Source organism: Loxodonta africana, chromosome 23 (genome assembly GCF_030014295.1).
Source record: "Loxodonta africana isolate mLoxAfr1 chromosome 23, mLoxAfr1.hap2, whole genome shotgun sequence".
Taxonomy (NCBI): domain Eukaryota; kingdom Metazoa; phylum Chordata; class Mammalia; order Proboscidea; family Elephantidae; genus Loxodonta; species Loxodonta africana.
Genome location: NC_087364.1, coordinates 16817714 through 16839887, shown reverse-complemented (window position 1 = coordinate 16839887; position 22174 = coordinate 16817714). Strand labels below are relative to the sequence as shown.

At 42.1% G+C, this 22174-nt stretch overlaps 1 long non-coding RNA gene across 11 annotated transcripts in view; it reads right to left on the bottom strand.

Annotated features, from left to right (window-relative positions):
• Positions 1 to 13603, bottom strand: part of LOC111751678 (uncharacterized) — a 70438-nt gene extending 56835 nt beyond the window's left edge. For 5 of the 11 annotated variants that reach the window (XR_010319093.1, XR_010319097.1, XR_010319096.1 and 2 more), the window contains exons 1-2: positions 11984 to 13467; positions 1542 to 1606 (exon numbers count right to left, since the gene is read on the bottom strand). This is a non-coding gene — a long non-coding RNA (uncharacterized LOC111751678). Of the gene's footprint in view, positions 1 to 1541; positions 1607 to 11983 lie in introns of all 11 variants that reach the window. The other 6 variants (XR_010319094.1, XR_010319099.1, XR_010319103.1 and 3 more) reach the window with 5 other exon arrangements.
• Between the last annotated feature and the right edge of the window lie 8571 nt (positions 13604 to 22174).

Below are 22174 nucleotides of genomic sequence, written 5' to 3'. Positions count from 1 at the left end.
GCTTCTGTTCCTTGGTTCCTTGATGATCTCCATGTGGTGTGTATCTTCCCCTCCATTTGTGCTTCCTTCTCTGTGCCTATCCATCGCCATCGATTCCAACTCATGATGACCCTATAGGACAGAGCAGAGCTGCCCCAAGGAAGTCCTGTTCCCAAATGGAATTATACCCACAGGTATAGGGGTTGAGGGTTTACAACACGTATTACTGGGGACACAATTCAATCAGTAACAAACACTTTGGTCACTGATGTAATGATAGGCTTCTAGGGGTTTCCCTGGTTTGGTTTTTGCCCATTTCCAGTCGTTGCTCCTTGCTTAAAATATACGTAGCTCATGTTGGAATGCCAGCACATTTGCTACTCAGCGGTCCACGTGCACAAAATAGTTTCACAACACGTGGCTGTTGAAAGAACATCTTTCCAACAGCATGTACTCTGGTAGCATCTCACCCCACTGAATGGCAAATTTAGCTAGAAGTCAGACTGGGGATCTAACTCCAAGAAGACAAGGGCCTTGGTTGTTTCATTCCGACTTGTAGTGACTCTCCAGGACAGTGCAGAACTGCCCTATTGGGTTTCCAAGGCTGTAATCTTTATGGAAGCAGACGGCCACATCTTTCTCCCACTGAGGGGCTGGTGGCTGCTAACAAAAGTTTGGTGATTCAAACCCACCAGCTGGGAGAAAGATGTGGCTGTCTGCTTCCATAAAGATTACAGCCTTGGGCACTATGGGGCAGTTCTACTTCACCTATAGGGTCTCTATGGATTGGAATCAACTCGATGGCAACCGATTTTTTTGTTTAAAAAGTGGTTTTAAGCTATGTTGCACAAGTGGACTAACCATCATGAACATCGGAAACAGAAGCAAGTGACTTCCTCTTTCCCTGATGCTGCAGAGCAGCGTGGAGGCAGAGGCTCAGGAGCCTTCCAGATTTGGCTCCATCCATAGCCTACTGTCCAGGCCAAGGCCAAGGAGGAGGTTGCTGCTGGAGGGCTAATGGACATTACTACTGGTTAACGAGAGGTGCTGCAGACCGCCCTTGTCCACAATGTCCTAGCCGCAGAATCCTCACAGCTGCCAAAGCCTGAGACAAGTGCCAAGCCCATCTGTGTGTGCTTGGGTCCAACTGTGATGAGTCTGGATATATCAAGTTGGTGGAGGCCCTTTGTGCTAAACTCCAATTCAACTAGATTAAGGTTAATGACAACAAGAAAATAGGGGAGTGGGTAAAACAAAACAAAACAAAACAAAAAATCTGTTGCCGTCGAGTCTAGTCTGACTCATAGTGACCACCTCTGTGCCAGAGTAGAACTGCCCCATAGGTTTTTCCAAGGCTGCTACCTTTATGGGGAGCCCTGGTGGTACAACGGTTAAGAGCTCAGGCAGCTAACCAAAAGGTTGGCAGTTTGTATCCACCAGCTGCTTGCCAGTAACAGGTTTGGTTTTTGTTGTTGTTGTTATTGTTGTTTTGACTTAATCTTTGCAGAGTAGATCTCAGGCCTTTTTCCTGCAGATTTGCTGGATGGGTTTAAACCACTGACCTTTCGGGTAGCAGCCAAGTGCTTAACCACTGTTCCACCAGTGATCCTGGGGAGTGGGCAGGCCTCTGCAAAATTAAGAGAGGGGAAACCTTGTAAAGTGGTTGGTTGCAGTTGTGTGTTTGTTAAGGACTATGGCAAAGAATCTCAGGTCAAGGATATCATTGAAGAATATTTCAAATGCAAGAAATGAACCAATAAAAAAGTTGACTCTCAAAATAGAAAAAAGAAATAACCACTTTCTTGAACTCATCAATGACCAATTCTCACTAAGAATACTATGCATAGATATAAGAAAGAGAATTCTTGGGACCTAGTTTAAAGATCTCATTTAAAAATACCCTTTGACACACATAGCTCGTAAAGACAAAGTTCTGCATCCAACTTTGATGAGTAGTGCCTGGGGTCTTAAAGGCTTGTGAATGGCCATCTAAGACACATCTACTGGACTCTTTCTTTCTGGAGCAAAGGAGAGTGAAAAAAACCAGTGACTCAAGGGAGCAATGGGTCCAAAGACTAATTAAGGGATCACGTGCTCCTCAGCATACACTACCCTGAGACCAGAAGAACTAGATAGTGCCCAGCTACCAGTACCAACAGAAGGTCTTGGACAGAGTGGGAAAAAAAATGTAGAACAAAAAAATAAAATTCACAAAAAAGACCAGACTTATTGATCTGACAGAGACTGGAAGGGCCCCTGAGACTATGGTCCTAAGATAGACACCCTTCTGAGCTGGAACTGAACCCTTTCCCAGAGACCACCATTCAGCCAAACCAGAGACAGGCCCATAAAATAAACAATAACGCCCAAAAGGAATGTGCTCCTTAGAACAATCAATGATATGAGATCAAAAGGGCAACATTTGCCCAAAAGCAAAGACGAGGAGGCAGGAAGGGATAGCAAATCTGGACGAAAGAAAATGGGGAACCCAGAACTGAAATGGGGAGAGTGCTGACACATTGTGGGGAATCAAACCAATGTCTGGAACACTTTATGTACAAACTATAGAATGGGAAACTAATTTACTCTGTAAACTTTCACCTAAAAATCTAAAAAATTAAAAACAACAACAAAATACTTAAATGAAAATGCTCTTGCAAAACCGAAGTAAAACAATGGACTTTTTTATTCTGCAGTGAGGTGGTATTAGCGGGCCCACCTACTTTTGAGTATGCGTAGCAGCAGAGCTGGAAAGGGATGAGGCTAAGGGGAACCTGTTGTTAGGGCCCCTTCAGCTCCGTGGTTTTAGAATCAGAATGCCTATTCTCCAGAATTGACAGGTTTATCTGCCTGCAACCACAGGAGACCACGGAAGCAAGCCCAACTACAATGGCTTTACTCAGACTAGGTGTAATCAGATATACTCATTTTTAGAGGGAAAAAGACCTTACAGATACAGGTAGCCCCCGACTTACCACTGGTTCTGTTCTGATGCCTTCAACGTAAGTCAGTTCTGATATAAGTCAAAAACCTCATTTTTTTTTTAAGTTTTCATTATTATTGCCTTTTATTATCAGTATGTTTATAAATCCAATCTTTATTTGTCTTCTGGGGTTGGAAGCATTACATATAAACTTACAGATATGATAACATCAGCAAGATAGGCATGGCACAATTGTATGTAGTAGAGATTACTAATGATAAGATGTACAAAAAAAAAAAAGACGGTCATAAGCGCAGTTCGTTTTAACTCGAATACATCGTAAGTTGGGGACTACCTGTGATGAGAATGGACAGAACATGAATACGGAGGCAGAAGTCCAGTTTTGGAGTGACCTCTTTTGATAATCGATGTGCACGCTGGCCAAGTCACCTTATTTCCTTGGAGCCCACTTTGCTCACTTATAAAATGATAGCGTTGTGCTAGATAATGTCTGAAAAACCAAACAAAAAACTGTTGGCGTTGAGTCAATTCTGACTCTTGGCAACCCTATGTGTTACAGAGTAGAACTGCCCCATAGGGTTTTCTTGGCTATAATCTTTACGGAAACAGATCGCCAGGCCTTTCTTTCGTGGTGCTCATGGGTGGGTTAGAACTGCCAATCTTCAGATTAGCAGGATAATGAAAACCATTTGCACCATCTAGGGACCTTTCAGATAGTGTCTGCAGTCATAATTCTATTTTTCTGTGATAAAGGGGGCACTGTGCAGTCTGTAAGGAGCCCTGGTGGTGCAGTGGTTAAGCACTTGGCTGCTAACCAAAAGGTCGGTGATTCAAACCCACCAGTAACTCCATGGGAGAAAGATGTGGCAGTCTGCTTCTGTAAAGATTTACAGCTTTGGAAACTCTCTGAAGCAATGCTACTCTGCCCTACAGGGTGGCTCTGAGTCGGAATTGACTCAACAGTAACAGTAACGGGGTTTTTGCTGCAGTCTGTTTTGCAGTTTTAGTTCATTGATTAGGTATTTCATCAATGGCTAAAGTCGCTTCAGTGCAAGGATTAGAATAATTATCTTGAAGCTTTGAGCGTAATAATTCACTAAAATAAATGAGCCATTTCACACCTCTGTGGCTGCTATCTTTTCCAGCTCTCTTAACAAAAGAACAAATATGCAGCAGACAGCAAATGTACTAATTCACAACTAAAGATTATTTTTGGCAATTAGAAAAGTTAGATACTTCTCCTTTTTTATATATACGTTACATATATAAATATGGGTACATATTTATAAATATATACATGCTGTCATTTGTCATAAAACATGAACACTCCAAACTAAGAAAATTAACTAACATTTATAAAAAGAGCACTGTTGGAGCAATGGTTAAACACTTGTCTGCTAACTGAAAGGTCAGCAGTTCAAACCTACCAGCCGCTCTGCGGGAGAAAGACCTGGTGATCTGCTTTCATAAAGATTACCGTCTTAGAAGCCCTATGGGGAAGCTCTACTCTGTCACATGTGTTTGCTAAGAGTTGGAATTGACTTCATGGCAATTTTTTTTTTTAACATTTATAATATTTATTGAACATATACTATGCACTGTTGAAGTCTTTGTATACATTATCAGTAACTTATTTTCATTAATTTTTTCCATTTCCAGTATTAACACCTTCAATAGATTTCTCAAACTAATGGAGGTTGACCAAGTTCATTGCAAATAATCTTGTCCAGCAGGCATAGCTGTTGTTAGAATGTAGGAAAATGATAATTCATAAAAAAGAACTCTGAGTTTGTCGGAACTTTTGGTAGGGGCCTCTCTGGAAATGCAAGAATCTGTTTATGTTATGTTTATGTTGGGGGCGGGGCTCTGTCACCAAATTATTATTATTATTATTTTCGTTTGCAGAGGGAGGGAAAATCTTGGAGATTATGGAGAATGGGAGACATTTCCATCTCTACTGATATCAGAAAAAAAAAAACTCCGTAAGCGATTGTGATATTTGAATCACATATTCTGGAAACAAGTTCTAGAATAATTTTTCATATCACTGAGACAGTTTGGGTATGGTTATTTCTGTCCGGATCATTCTAAAATCCATTTAGAATAGAAATGTCATTAAAAAAAAAAAATAACTGGTTGCCATTGAGTCACAACCCTATAGGACACAGTAGAACTGCCCCATACAGCTTCCTAGGCTGTAATCTTTATGGGAACAGACTGCCACATCTTTCTCCCGAAGAGCAACTGGTGGGTTGGAACCGCCAACCTTTTGGTTAGCAAAAGGTTACAGCTTTGGAAACCCTATTGGGCCATTCTACTCTGTCACATGGGGTCACTATGAGTCAGAACTGACTCGATGGCAATGGGATGGGACTGTCATATTCCTGACTCCTTTGGAATTTGTTGGACCCTGTCCCTCTCTGTCCATTTCCACTGTCACGGTCTAACTCAGCAAATCTCCTGTCTCTAGGGGCATTAGTGATTCAGTGTAGAATTCTTGCCTTTCATGTGGGAGACCTGGGTTCGATTCCCAGCCAGTGTACCTCATGCATAGCCACCCCCCATCTGTCAGTGGAAGCCTGTGTGCTGCTATGATGCTGAACAGCTTCAGCGGAGCTGCTAGACTAAGACAGACTAGGAAGAAGGGCCCGGAGAACTACTTTCAAAAGATCATAGCCATTGAAACCCCTATAAATAAAGCTTTGGAAAAGGAAGTTGAGAACGGCTGTACAACTTGGAGGATGGAATCAATGTCACTGAATTGTATATGTAGAAATTGTTGGCCTGGTGCATATTCTGCTGTGTTTATTCTCAACAACAACAAAATAAAATAAACATAATGCTACAGATTAAATGCAGAAGCAGATGTGAGAATTGGCTTGTCTTCTGTTAAGTCAGACTTTGAAGAAATTTGCAAAAATGTAAAACAAGTCACTCTTCTCACTTTTTTTTTTTTTTTGCTTTGGAAAATATGTTATTTAACATGTCAAGTGTTTATAGCTGTCATTTTTAAACGAATAGACAAAATATTTTTTAAAAAACACTTTATGGAGCACAGTTCTACTCTGAAACACACGGCATCGCCATGACATCGACTTTACGGCAACTGGTTGGTTGGTACTTATTTTATTTCCAGCCTCAGGCCTTTCCATTTATTAGACCTGTTGCCATCGAATCGGTTCCAACTCATGGCGACCCCATACGACAGAAGAGAGCAGCCCCATAGGGGTTTCTAGGCTGTAATCTTTATGGGAGCAGATCACCCGGTCTTTCTCTCACAGAGACACTGCTGGGTTAAACTCCTGACCTTTGGGTTAGCAGCCGAGCACTTCACCACTGCACCACCAGGCCTCCTTTTCCACTTATTATTTCCACCTAATTTCTTATCCCCAGGCCATGTCCACCGTTCGTTCTGCATTCGAACATATTACTTTGTATGTATCTCCTCTTGAGGGCGTATCTGTGACCGAGCACAGCATCTGTGATTCTACATCTTGAAGACAGGGCGGTCAGGGTACCCAGCGACTAGATGGAGGCAAACATGGGTGAAGGTTTGGAAGGACTCTGGGACTCCCATGCGGAGGCTGCTCTAGTGTTAAAGTGGTATTTACTTTTCAGCATAGAAAAATCTCCTCACAGTATTTTCCCAGCACACAATAAAAAAAAATGCTATATTGACACAAATGAATATATCTTAATTAAGCTTATGTAGACTGCAGTAGGAATTAATTTTCCAATGGTGTTTGGAAATCAGAGAAATGGTTGAAAAGAACAGTGGATAAATGAATGTGACTAATAACTTCCAACATACACGGAAGGGGACAGAAATTTGTGATGGGAGACCTCAGAGTGCTGGCTTCGCACGCCCACACGCTATGTGATTCTGGGTAGGATTAGAAAAGTCAAATTCTGTAGCCCCCAAATAGTAGAAAATGGTAGGAACAGCTGACTGGTAAATAGGTTAGTCCAAAAGATAGCTCCCAACTGCCTTCTGGCCAAAAACCAAACCAAACCCCTTGCCATGGAATTGATTCTGACTCACAGCGACCCTATGGGACAGCGTAGAACTGCCACATAGGGTTTCCAAGGAGCGGTTGGTGGCCCCTTACCAAAGAAGTTTGCCTACCCTTGACCTACACAATCTAAAACTATGGTAATTGAACTAGAAAACCTGTCCAAACTCATTGCTCTCCAGTCGATTCCAGCTTATAGCAACCCCAGTTAACAGACTAGAACTGCCTCATAGGGTTTCCAGGGTTGTAATCTTTACGCAAGCAGACCGCCACATCTTTCTCCCATGGAGCAGCTGGTGGGTTTGAACCGCAGACTTTTCGGTGAGCAGAAGAATACTTAACCACTGCACCACCGGGGCTCCTCACTGGACTAGAAGTACCTTTAATATGCTCTCTACCGTGGGGACTACAGTGTAATTGGAGATACTATTTCCTGAAATGAGTGAGGAACCCAGGCCTCCCAAGAGTCCTTCCTACCTAGGGGCAGACCCCTTGTTGTAATCTGCCTTTGGGTTGGTCCTGCTTCATACTGACCGCATGTGATGGAGTGGAACTGCCAATTAGGGTTTTCTTGGTTGTAATCTTTATGGGAGCAGACAGCCAGGTCTCTCTCCCGTGGATCAACTGGTGGCTTTTTGGTGAGCCGCTGAGCACTTAACCATTGTGCTACCAGGGCTAGGACTAGGGCCTGGCATCTGCTATCTAGCTAAGGAAGCAGTAATCTCTCGTTAGCAAGGAAGGTGACAAGCTCATCCCGGTTCACTCCTGACTGTACCGGTTTTAAAATGAAAAGATGACATTCCGGGAAATCCCTCAGCCCTGAGCAGACCAGAACAGCTAGTCACACTAAGATGCAGTGGCTAGAACAGGATGTATCAGGAGCAGACCGATTTGGGTTGAAATCCCACTTCTGTACCTTCATGCTGTGCAGCCCTGGGCAAGTTACTTAGTCTCTCTGAGCAGCAGTTACTTTATCTATGAATTGGGACAAATTCTATCTGGAGGAGTTGTTGTAAAGATTAAAGGAGATTATGCACAGAAAGAGCCTGGCACATAACACCCGGGTCCTAAATACTGGTTCCCTTCCTACCCTCTTGGAGCCATGGGGTGAATTTTTTTACTCAATCTACAAACTTTTTTTTCATAAAACTATCAGAAGGAAGTTTTTAAAAATACCTTTACTATGCCTTTCATTTTCTAATGATGTCATTTCTTTTTCCCTTATCAGTACATACCCTAAAAACTTGCTTTGCAGTGGGGGAAGTAGCCCACACTCATTCAGTTGGCTGATTTTCAACTCAAAAACTGCATCATGTTTTAGAGGGCTAGAGAAAAATCGAAGGAGCCCTGGTGGCGCAGTGGTGAGGCACTTAGCTGCTAACTAAAAGGTCAGTATTGGAATCCACCAGAGGCTCAGCGGGACAAAGGTGTGGCCGTCCGCTCCCATAAAGATCACAGCCTTGGAAACCCTACGGGGAAGTTCCACTCTGTCCTATAGGTTAGCTATGAGTAGGAGTTGACTCGATAGCAATGCGTAGAGACAAATTCTTGATTGTTTTGTCCAACTATGAATACATTCCAGAAAGGTTCTCTCTGTCCAGCTAGTTAAAGTGGCTCATGAAGCCCCTGGTTCACGGCCAGATGCAGAATTTCTGGGGAACGAGGGCCAGGGACCCTTCCCCATCTGTACATCGTGCCTCTACTGGAAATGGCGAAAGGGAAGTTGCTAGAGCCTGAGAGTGCTACCTTATTCGTGACTCATCTGATGGAGCGGGTATGACCCGAAGAGCTGAGTGGACCAACGCGCTCATTAATTTTTTAAAGAACGTTAGTGACTGCCACATCTTTCTCCCGTGGAGCAACTGGTGGGTTTGAACTGCTGACCTTTCACTTAGCAGCCAAATGCTTACTACTGCACCACCGGGGGGCCTTAATACACATATGCAGACCAAGAACCCAAACCCACTGCTGTTGAGTCATTTCAACTCGTAGCGACCCTATAGGACACAGGGTAGAACTGCCCCCATGGGTACTCCAAGTCTATAATCTTCACAGAAGCAGACTGTCACATCTTCCTCCCATGGAATACACAGGCATGGTTGTACAAATCTGACAGCAACCTCCCTGTCTTCAAAAGTTCCCAAGAACCCCAAGGGGATGAGGCAGCACCAACTTCATTGTGATGACCAGCGTTTTGACTGAACACATCCAGTTTGCTAGCAAATGCACAGGGTGGAATTCAATAATGTGTACACCTGTAGTAATTTGTATTCTAAATGACACATACAATCCAAGCTGGTCCCCAACAAATTCAATTTACTTTAGGCTCTGGCTATATGAGTTTGAGGAATCAAATATTTACTAAGTGAATTAATCAAATCAACCCCAGCTATTAACATTTTTACTTAATATCCAGTTGATAGAACAGAATTAAATAATGTGTACTCCTGTGGTAATTTATCATCTAAAGGGTTCAAAATACACTTGCAGTCAGGGCCTGTGACCAGCAAATTCAATTTAATTTAGGCTATGATCATATGATTTTAAGGAATCAAACTTTATACTGAATTAATTGGTCAAATCAGTCAATATGTATACACTTAGTGCAAAAATCATCACACCGGTTATTTGGCTGATTTGAATGGCTAACACAGCAAAACAAGTCATATTGTTAGCTCAGAATACATCCTACTTCAGTCTTATCTAAACTGTGAACATCTGTTTGTGTTTTTGGTTGGGACAATACCAAAAAGCGTTGCTTTGCAAACTCGGTTAAGACCTCCAAAACTCAGGCCACTCCCTAGATCAATTAAATCAGAGTCACCAGCAACGGGACAGAGGCATGAGTAATTTTTAAGCTCCCCAGATGATTACAATATTCAGACAAGTTTGGGAACCACTGTCATAAAGTTAAGGAGACCTGGTGGGGCAGGGGTTAAAGCGATCGCCTGCTAACGGAAAGGTCAGCAGTTCAAAACCACCAGCGTGCTCCGTGGGAGAGAGATGTGGCAGTCTGCTTCCGTAGAGATTTACAGCCATGGAAACCCTATGGGACAATTCTACTCTGTCCTTATACGAAATCGACACAAAGGCCATGGGTTTCGGTTGGGTCATAAAGTTGGAGTTCTGGTGGCGCAGTAGTTAAGCGCTCAGCTGCTAACCAAAAGGTCAGCAGTTTGAACCCACCAGCCCACTCTGCGGGGGAAAGAAGTGGTTAGCCTGCTCACATAAAGATTACAGCCTTGGAAGCCCGACAGGGCAGTTTTACTCTAACGGTCTCTATGAGTTGGAATCAACTTGAGGGCAGTGGGTTTGAGTCATAAATTTCAAATAATTAGGAATTAAGCTACTGTACTATCTTTTGCACTTTTGCATTAAGGTGGAAGCCCAAGTTTGAGAAGAAAAAAAAAAGGATGAGACTTTGCAATAATAAAATAATAGTAGTTATTATAAGCCAATAATGTAATTATATGATTTCTCATTATTATAAAAAATAATAACCAAAAAACCATCTATATGAGACCAAAAGATCAACAATTACCCTAAAGCAAAGAAAAGAAGATAAGAGGGCAGAGAAGCTAGAGTACTGGAAACAGAATGACCAGAACGCAATTAAGGAGAATGTTGACATGTTGTGAAAAATGTAACTCATGCCACTGAACAATTTGTGTAGAAACTGTCAAAAAAATGAAAACAAACCAAACCCATTGCCGCTGAGTCGATTCCGACTCATAGCAACCCTGTGAGAACCGAAATTGCTGTGTAAACTTTCACCAAAAACACAATAAAATATTATTTAAAAATAATAATAGCCAACTGTTTATTGAGTTCTTACCAAGTTCTCTGCACTGTGCCAGGCATTTCACATGAGTTTTTTAAATTAAATTCTCACACATACCAGTGAAACCTTATGAAGTCACCGTGATTATTAAGCCCCCTTTTATATACTACAGATAAGGACATCGGGCCACAGAGAGGCGAGGTGCCTACCAAGGACACTGACTCTCTGGTGGTAGAGTCAGCGTCAGCCCAAAGGCGGTCTGAATCCAAAGTCTGAGCTTGAATTACTGTTAACAACCAGTGACTTAAAATTCAGTGCTGCTTTAGTTCTTTGGACTTTGCTGTCTTATCTCTTTGGGGCATTGGTTTATTTCACTTTTGTTTGTTTCCGGATGCCGGGACCTCTCCAAACAGAACATGAAAGCGATTTCTGACACCCCCGGGAGAGAGTAGGCCTGTCTTTATGGATGTAATAGGCAGAGGAGTTAGTACCCTGCATTAAGATCTCATTCTCTCTCAGGGGAGTTTCTGGCAGACTAAAAACACTCTTAGGCAACAGCAAGCAAACCTGAACAAAACACCCACCTGGAGAAAATCTGTATATTTGCTGAAGATTCTTTAAAACATAATTTAAAAGGAGCGAGAATATGATTCTATTTCCTGTTCACTGCAAGTGTTGTTATTTCATAAAATCTTCAGGTTCGATCTGTCAGCCTGTATAAGTTTGTTTAAAAAGTATTTTTTGAAGGAGGCCCCTTAAGTTGTTGTGCCTTCCAGTTGATTCCGACTCATAGCGACCCCGTGTGACAGAGCACAACTGCCCCATAGGGTTTTCTAAGCTGTAATCTGTATGGAAGTAGATCACCAGGTCTTTTCTCCTGTGGAGCCTATGAGTGGGTTCGACCCACCAACCTTCGGGTTAGCAGCCTAGCGCTTAACCAAGCACCTTAAGTATCGTGTTAAATACCCACTGAAGTCTTAACATTTAAATTATAAACATTTAAGGTTTTTGTTATATAACAAAAAACAAGCTAAAACAAAAGGAAGAGGAAAATACAGTGTAATGTCACAGTCATTTGCACCAGTTTCCTGTGTACAATTATGGTACTGTACACTCATTTCTGAATCCTGTCTCCTTTCTCCTTTTCACAGAAGAGCTGACACAGGAGCTAAAACGGCCCCCAGATACTCCCCCAGGACTGAGCTAAGGGTCAGAGCAGGAGCTGGACCATCTCAGCAGGCCCATGCTGTCTTTCCGCCCACTTACCTCAGGAGAGCAGTTTTTCTCCTCAGAGCAGGCCGTCAGAAACCCAACCGCCAGACACGGAAGGAGGGACGGCTCCTTCCTGTACCTCACCAGGCTGATTCCCATCTGAGATGAACCAAGAGCCCTGCCAGGCTGCTCAGGGCCTAAGGGGTCCCAGGTACCCCCAGTACCAGGCAGAGGCACCACAAGAAGCAAGTCCATGTGCTCAGAGTCAGTGCTGCTGGGCCTCCCTGTCCCCGGGTGCTACCACACACCCTGCAAATGGACCTCCTGGGACCGAACCTCAGACACTTCAAGCAGAGGGAGGCCTTGGGAGGCCAGCTCTCCTTCCCGCCTGTCCCTCCCCACCTCCCTTTGGGGAGAACATGACTGGGGTGTGCATGAGCCTGGCCCCCACCTCTGTTCTAACTATGCGGTAGAGCAAGCAGGCGGGTTTTCATTTCCTTTTAGGCTTCCTTCTTTAAAGACAAGTTTCCCATGGTGTTTTATAAATAATTCTCTCTCTCTTTTTTTTTTTTTGCAGTTAGAAATGTGGTCAAAAGAGAATGCGAATCTTGTAACTAGCAGAAAACTCCGGAGAAAAATATTTTAAGGAGATAAAGTAAAACGACTGAACAAAATTCTGAGGCAAAGGCTGTGGCACCAAGAACACAGAGAGGTGGGTTTTCATCTCAGAAGTGGTTTTTGTTTGTCTGTTCTCCTCAGATAGTCCCGTCACCCTCAGTTTCCCTGTCTGTGCACAAGAGGCAACTGTTGTTGCTAGCCTAGCTCTGAGGCAGTCTTGAGGTTAAATTGAAAACATTTAAGGGCACGTGCGCTTTCCTTCCTCATCTGCCCTCCACCCTCATGTACTCACAAACAAGAAAGTAAAAGCGGTGATTTGCACTAGTGAGTTGGCCTGACTCACGGAGGGTTCTGTGAGGCTGCTCACAAGGGCTTGAGGAGGCCCTCGGCCTGGCCCCGGCTCCCATGGTGGCAGCAGCCAGGCAAACGCTGGCAAGCTTCCCGGGCAGTTACCTCCAGCTGCAGCTGTCAGTGCTATTTGCAGCTCTCCACATCCTGAGAGCTGGATACAGAGGCCTGCCTGCTCCTTGGAGGGTGTGAGTCAAAAACAGAAGCAGAACGGTGAGAGGTTGTTGACTGGAACAAATGGGAAAACAGACAGGGTCTTCCTGGACCAGAAAAGGCCCAAGGAAGTTTGAAATGTTGACCTGCCTGGTCCTGAGGAGCCGTGTGCTTGGGCTGGCCGTGGGTCACTGAACATTAGTCAGCCACCATTCCCAGTTCAAGCCAACTGAAGTAGAATAAGCAGGCGGAACTACTAATAAAATTTGAAAATGAACTCACTTCCTGCTATTATCCATCTCCTCAGAGCGGCCTTTCCAGACTTTGTAAGTAGCCCACCCCAAACCAGTCACCCTCTATCGCATTACCCTGTTTTATCATCTTCGTGGCTGTTAGCAGCATCTGCAATTACCTTTCATACAAACAGTGAAATATGCGAGAGCCGAAACTTGACGGGGGCTGCCTTGTTTTTCCGAATCTCACAAGCTTTCTGCCTTTGACAGGGTGCAGGCAACCACTTTTTTTTAAAGCTCTCTATTTTTTTTTTATTAGTGGACTTATTTGAGACTTCCTTCTCTGACGGCCTTCCACCTTACACAGGTTCCAGATTTTGCAGGTTTTACGGTATTTGTTTACTTGTTTATTGTTTAGTGGTTAAGTGGTATGGCTGCTAACCAAAAGGTCGGCAGTTCGAATTCACTAAGTGCTCCTTGAAAACCCTATGGGGCAGTTCTACCCTGTCCTTTAGGGTCGCTATGACTTGGAATTGGCTCGACGGCAACAGGTTTGGTGTTGGTTTGGTCGCCGTTAAAATACAAGCTCATAAAAATTCCGTGGTCTGTTGTTACCACTGAGCCGCCAGTGGCAAGAACCGACGGCTCATTTGTACATAAATGAGTAAGTTTAGTATTCGTAGTTGTGGTTAGCTGCTGTCCAGACAGCCCTCCAACTCATGGCGACCCCATGTACAATGAAATGAACCGCTGTCCCGTGCTGCACCATCGCCATGGTCAGTTTCCCAGTCTGCTTAGTCTGGAGGCTCCATTGAAACTCATTCAGCTTCACAGCAATGTGCAAGTCTCCACTGACAGAGGGGCAGTGGCTACACGTGAGGTACGTTGGTTAGGAATCTAACCCAGGCCTTCCGGAAGAATTCTGCCACCACCACTGTTGCTACTTATTAAACAGCTCCTTTTGTGGAATCAATCAAGTAGTTGGATTTCTCAACTTTATGTTTGAAGAAGGTGTTGTTACCAACCTATGAAGAGAAACTAGATTTATTTGGGATTAAGGAAATTAATTCATCCTGGGTTCATGTATTTTCCAATCCATAGTGTAGGATCTGGCTAAATATTGGTAGGCTTTACCATTTCTTTTTATGATGGATGTTACTTGTCATTATTTAATGTAATCTCATAAATGTCATTTAAAGATTAAATTATAGGGTAACTAGAAAGCTACAATAATATGACCTTAAACATAATATAGAGGAAGATTTTCATGTAATACTTGGTTAAAATAAGAAATTTGAGAAACCAAATTCAATTCAATTTAGCAGGTTTTGATTTAGTGACAGATCCAATGTAGTCTGTGGTATTTAGTAGAAATTCAGTCTATAAACAAAGATTTAGTAGCATTATGAAATTACTTTTATGTACTCATGAAGCTGAAGGATTTAACTCTCAAAGCAAATGTTCTCTAAACCTAAATATTTTATTCTTAAGAAGAAAACCAGCTGAAAAGAAAAAAATCATGTCAGAAGTGACAGTCATTTCGATACCGTTATCCACACCCGGTGAAAATTATGATATTGTCTGGACATATTAGTATCCGTCCTTCCCAAGGTCTCAGAGTTCACAATTTATTCTCCTGTAAGTGTAATGAAATGTCCACATTTTTTCCTAGCATTATATCAGATCCCTCCAGGCAACAAGGTAGTAGGATATGTCAACCTGTTTCTAGAAATGACTTGCAACCTGTTCATGTTAAAATGTGTAGTTTGCCACAGAGGATAAAATAAATTTAGTCATGAAGCATTTAGTTATGACCTCCTAGGATCACTGGGGAGCCCTGGAAGCACAGTGGTTAAAGCACTCAGCTGCTAATTGAAAGGTTGCCTGGTGGTTGGAATCTACCAGCCCCTCCGCAGGAGAAAGATGTGGCAGTCTGCTTCCATGAAGTCTTACAGCTTTGGAAACCCTATGGGGGCAATTCTGCTCTGTCCTATAGAGTACTATGAGCCAGAATCGACTCAGTGGCACTGGGCATGGGTATGACCACTGGTGGCGCAGTGGTTAAGTGCTCAACCATTAACCAAAAGGTCAGCAGTTTGAACACACCAGTCGCTTAGCAGGAGAAAGATGTAGCAGTCTGCCTCTATAAAGATGTACAGCCTTGGAAACCCTATGGGGCTATTCTACTCTGTCCTGTATGGTCGCTAGAGTTGGAATTGACTCAATGGCAATGGGTTTGGTTTTTTGGTTTTTATGACAGGAGCTCTCATGGAGCAACAGCTAAGTGCTTGGCTGCTAACCGAACGGTTGGCGGTTCAAACCTGCTCAGTGGCTCTGTCGGAGAGAGACCTGGAGATCTGCTCCCGTAGAGGTTTCGGCCTAGGAAACCGTATGGGGCAGTTCTACCCTGTCCCATAGGGTTGCTAGGTGTCAGGAATCAACCCACAACGATGGGTTACGGTTCATATCTAATCTTTCGAGTTGCTGTTGTCAATTTGATCCCATATAGATAGTTCCTAAAAAAGCATAATGCTTAAGGCAGACATTTTATTACTAGTTAAGCTAAACTATTATTTGGCTTAAAGAAGACTTCAGGGGATATTTTTGTTTTACGATTTAAAGGTTCCCTCAGAGCAATAGTTTCAGGAGTTCGTCCAGCCTCCATGGCTCCAGAAAGTCTGAATTTCATGAGAATTTGAAATTCTGTTCTGCATCTCCCCACTTTTTTAATAGAAAGTGGAAAATAAGAATCTTGTGCCCAAGGACTTTAACTTGAAGACAGTGTGCCAAGGGTTGGGGAACTGAGAATCCACCTTCACTACCTACAGAATTTTGGAGGCTAGAGGGGAAAACTTCAGAAAGAAAAGAAAAGTCTGTCATCCATTGCTGGTGGGAATGTAAAATGGTGCAGCTGTTGTGGAAAACAGTTCAGTGGTTCCTCAAAACGTTAAGTATAGAACCACCTTATGACCCAGCCATTCCATTCCTACATGTCTATCCAAGAAACTTGAAAGCAGCAACTCAAACAGATACTTGTACACCGATGTTCACCGCAGCACTATTGGCAATAGCCAAAAGGTGGATACAACCCAAGCGTCCACCAACAGAGAAATGGATAAATAAAATGTGGGTATACATACAATAGACTATGACTCAGCTGTAAAGAGAAATGAAGTCCTGATACATGCTACCACACGGGTGAACCTTGAAAACATCATGCTGAGTGAAATAAGTCTGTCACAAAAGGACAAATATTGTATGATCTCGCTTATGTGAAGTAGCTACAGTAGGTAAGTGTATAGAGACGGAAGTTTTAGTGATTGCCAGGGAGGGGAAAAGGGGGACGATGCTTATGAGTGAGGGAGAAATTGGGGAATGAATAATGACGATGAACGTAATTAATGTCCCTGAACTGTACCTGCAAAGACTTGAAATGCCAAACGGTTTGTTACATATATATTTGTTACAATAAAAATAAATTTCATCAAAAAAAAAAAAAAACCCTGAAGAATGTACAATGTCACTGGATTGTACATGTAGAAACTGTTGAAATGGTATATCTTTGGCTATGTATATGTTCACCAAAATTTAAAAAAAAAATTTTTTTTTTTTAAATAATCAAATACAATTTTAAAAGCCTGCCCCAGCCATTGGTCCTATTAGAGTGACCATTGAGATGTTTGTGGGTCCAAGAGATCCTGGGTTCAGGGTTGTGATCAATTTCTCATACCACTTTCCTCAGTGACCACAGGCATCGTTTCACTGGCTGTGGCCACCAAGGAGTTTGGGGTTGGGCTGAGTCATGGACGGTGACAGAGGGACAGGGACTGGTGGGGTGAGCGGAGCTTACCGGAGATGAAAGCTGAGACTGGGATCAGCCTCATCACAAAATTACACGTCAGGAATCGAACTCATTACCTGAAGGGATTTTTTCATCCCTTGGACTGTCTCTCTCTTAAGGAAAAAGCATTTGAGCTTTTGCCCTGTTTTTACCTTTGTTGTTAAGTTGAAATCGTGGTAACAAATGTTAAGTTAGTGAGAGGATAATGTTTATATGGCAAAACCGTACATTGAATGGTACAATATCAGGTACTGGTAGCAGCCAAATTTTGGTGAATAAAATTTATTTTAAAATCCTCTTTTTTAAAAAAAATATCAAAGGGCTTCTTCATAACTAGAACAAATGTTCTCTGTGTAAACTGAGATTGCAACTATAGTTTTGACTAGCTTTACCATGAAGATGTTTCATTAGTTTATTCTCCCTTTAATGGTCTGAAGCGATGCCAGGTAGGTTTTGTTTTATATTTTTACCTAAAATTGGTCCTGAGAAAGAATCTGGAGTAAATGATAAGAAAATGATTGTCATCTGGCAATTTCCATCACTCACCTAACTGCCTTCCCCTGTCAAATTAAAGAGACAAGAAACTTTAGGGAGACCAGCATTCCAGAGCCCTTGGGAGGAAGAATGGAGCCCTGGTGGAACAGTGGTTAGGTACTCAGCTGCTAATTGAAAGATCAGTGGTGTGAACCCACCAGCGGCTACAAGGGAGAAAGACATGGAGATCTGCTCCAGTAAAGATTACAGCCTTGGAAATCCTATGGGACAGGTCCACTCTGTTCTACAAGACCACTATGAGTCGGAATTGACTCAACAGAAACTTGTTTGGGAGGAAGAATAACAATTTTATGAATTCCTCTGTGTGTGTGTGTGTGTGTGTGTGTGTGTGTACGCATTAGGTGAAAGTTTACACAGCAAATTAGTTTCCCATTCGATAGTTGGTACAAAAGTGTTCCATAACACTGTTTTCATTCCCCACAATCCTGCCTTCTCATCTTTGCTTTGGGCAAATGTTGCCCTTTTGATCTGGTATCATCGATTGTTCTAAGGAGCATGTCCCTCTCGGGTGTTATTGTTTATTTTACGGGCCTGCCTATGGTTTGGTTGAAAGGTGGTCTCCGGGAATGGCTTTAGTTCCAGGTCAGAAGGGTGTCTTAGGCCCAGAGTCTCAGGAGTTCCTCCAGGTTCTGTCAGACCAGTAAATCTGGTCTTTTTTTGTGAATTTGATTTTTTGTTCTACAATTTTTCTCCTGTTCTGTTCAGGATACTCTGTTGTGATCCCCATCAGAGCAGTTTGTAGTGGTAACCAGGCACCATCTAGTTCTGGTCTTGGGGTTGTGTAGACTGTGGTTCATGTGGTCCGCTGGTCCTTTGGACTCATTGTTCGCTTGAGCCTTTGGTTTTCGTGACTCTCCTTTGCTCGGACGGTAAGAGGCCAGTAGATGTATCTTAGATGACTGCTCCCAAGCTTTTATACCCCAGACGTTACTCACCAAAGCAGAATGCAGAACTTTGTCTTTACGAACTATGTTGTGCCAGATGACGTAGATGACCCCCGAGTGCATGGTCCTTTGTTTAGGAATTCCTCTGGATTTCTGAAAATTAGTAGAAGCTATTCCTTGTAGTCCACCACAGTAAAATCACAGCGTAGCTCACCCAGTAGCAGCAGGTTGCCTATTTCTAGAAAAAAAAAACGTTTCTAGATTTCCTTTCAACCTACTGCAGGTCCAGTGGGGTTGGTTCTGTTCCAGAGGATTTGCTTTGCTTGGGTGCTCAGAAGGTCCAGCCGATCAAGGAAATGTTAACAACCATAAAAACATTCACTAGAACAGATCTTCAACGCTCAGTTATGTAGGAGCTTCTGCTATCGCCCAGGGCTGGTTACCCTGGTGGCTGACCATTCTGGCTGCCATCCCTGGCCCAAGTGTTGTCCTTGCTGAAGTGTGACTGGAGGAAATGACCAAACTCCCATATAATATCAGATGCTCCTGGTACAGTCCACATATCCTCAAGTGCTTTACTCGTGGTCTACAGATTTCAGTACGAAGGAGGAAAGTTACACGGTTAAGCTCTGGCGAGAGAAGGTTTGCAGTTCACTTATTCTTTTTTTCGTATATACCACAGATACTTTGATTGTGGAGGCATGAGGGCTTAGTGAAGATAGACTTTGAGGTTAAATTCTGTTTGTACCAGCAGTTTCTTAATAATTTTCCCATTAAAAAAAAAAAAAGGGATATTGGTAATAAAACTTAAAATGGAAATGTTTTTATAACTTTTTTAGTTAGGTTTTAAGCATTATCTATTAATAGCCCACTAAGACCTCGGGAGCCCTGGTGGCACAGTGGTTAAGAGCTATGGATGCTAACCAAAAAGTCAGCAGTTCGAATCCACCAGCTGCTCCTTGGAAACCCTATGGGGCAGTTCTACTCTGTCCTAAACGGTCACTATGAGTTGGAATCGACGGGACGGCAATGGGTAGGTAGGTAGGTAACTAAGACTGCTTGATCCTGAAGATGAGACAAATTACATTAGGCCTAGAAGTGAAGATATAAGGGCAAAATAATAATATTAATAAAGAAAGAAAAAAAAATTGCATCGCTCTTTTTTTTTCCAGGTTAGTTAATTCTTATTTTCTAATCTAAAAATCCTTGAGATTTTTTTTTTTAACTTCAAGGTTTGTATTTACAGTATAATTATTGTATAACGACATCTCTAACTTTAAAAAATAAAATCAATATTATTTCTAATGGCTCCTTATAATCTATAGAGGCTCAATATATGTATAAATTCATGACATGAAATTTTGCAATATTGACCTCTAAAATTGAGGTACTTCAAAGGAATGCGTGAAATTTACACTGTTTTCTGGTTGGCTCTGTTGATATGAAATCCAATCTCATCAATGTATGAAATAGGTTCCTATAGAGTTGACTGGAAGAATAATTTTCTGTAATTAATCCCATTTCGTATTGACCTCTTGGCCAACCATTAAACAAAACACCTACTCCCCAGAAGAACTGTTGACCTGTGTTTTGGCCTTAAAATCATACAAGAAAATGAAATTAGCCTTTTTAAAAGTATATATTAAGTAATATAGAAAGTATGTATTTGGAATCCCCAGGTGACATAAACAGTTAGGTGCTCAACTACTAGTCAAAAAGCTGTCGGTTTGAACCCATCCAGAGGCACCTCTGAAGACAGGCCTGGCAATCTGCTTCCAAAAGCTCACTGCCTTGAAAACCATATGGAGCGGTTCTACCCTGCACACGTGGGGCTGCCCTGAGTCGGAATGGAATCCACTTCTTAGCAGCTAACAACAACCACAATAATAAAGCATTACTTAAAAGAAAAAAAAAAATTTTTTTTTTTAACTTACGAATTAGTAAATCCAAAACCAAACCAAACCCGCTGCCATCGAGTGGATTACGACTTATAGCGACCCTATAGGACAGAGTAGAACTGCCCCGTAGGGTTTCCAAGCAACGGCTGGTGGATTCGAACTGCCGACCTTTTGGTTAGCAGCCAAACCACTCTTAGCTTTTTTTTAACCACTGTGCCACCAGGGCTCCTACTAATTAGTAAACCTTAGCAAATTGTGAAAATGATGCAGATTTCTATAAAGGACAGTGACACAAGAAAATGAAAAGCAAGAAAGTTCTGCTGCTTTTGCAAACGTGTCGAAGTTCTCCCTCCGGTTCCAGTTGATCTACACCTTCTCTTTCTGCAGTTTTGCAATTACTTGAACATTACAGCTCCGTCTGTGAATCTTCAACCTGCCGGCAAAGCAGTAAAATAACAGAAGTACAAAGGGGAATGGACATTTCGACCCAATGGCTCTCCAGGTTTTTCGGGCTTTTTATCTGCTTCCTTTTGAAGGTTTACCTCTTTCACGGTTTCCCCCACTCCTGTAGGTTTGAGCCTTTATAAAAGCTAAGAAACCATGACCCTCCTCTGTCTAAACTGTCTGAATAGCCTTCCAAAAAGCTATTATATTTGGATAAAAACTTTGAGGGTAGCTTGGTAAATAAAACTCACCAAATTTGGCTCATCTTTTAATTCGGCAATCCGACTTTGAGGGATTCATATCCTAATAATATAACCATGGGCACAAAGGTATGGATATAACATAGCACCCTAGCCTTATTCATGTTTGCAAAAAATTGTAAGCTACGGACTAAATCATTCATGGTTATTTTAAAAGACGACATGGTATGGTATAAGAATACATGATGACATAAACCTTTCTTCAGGACAGGCTGTCAAGTGGAAGAGCAGTTTGTGGATAGAATGTTTATAAATATATTGCCATTTTAATAAAACAAAAATTTACCTATATATAATATATATTTATAAACATATAAAATATGTTCATATATTATATACAAATATATTTCTGTGTATAAATACTACCACATATTATATATAAAATATATTTGTATATATTATATGAACACATTTCATACTGATATATAAAATATATATATGTTATAACATGTTATATAATATGTTATATATACATATATATGTATGTAACTATAACATATTAATATCTTTCTGGCTGGTAGAATGTTCGAATCCACCAGGCGCTCCTTGGAAATTCTATGGGGCAGTTCTACTCTGTCCTATAGGGTCTCTATGAGTCGGAATGGACTCGACGGCAGTGGAGTAGATTTGTGGATTTTTGTTTAATTGCTTATTTGTTTTCTTCTCCAGTGAATGCAAATTCCGTTTATACTAAGGGCAAAGGGTTTTAAACAGCGATTGTAGTGTGTTCCGTAAACCTTGCAACCCTTTCTGCTTTTGGAAGATCAGAGCTGGTTTTCTAAGGGCACATAAGCAGCGCCCATTCTTCTGGGGCAGCCTAGCTCTTTAGAATTGGGTAGCTTATAACTTTCGATATGGCTGGGGGTATTTTTGTTTTGTTTTGTTTGGAAGTTTTCTGACTAAGTCCAACTAAATGAAAGGAAAAGGCCAGCAAGGACTCGCAGCAATGGCAGAGTGCACTGGCTGGGCCTGCGAGTTAACAATCGTAGCCATGGCAAGAGAATCCAGGCG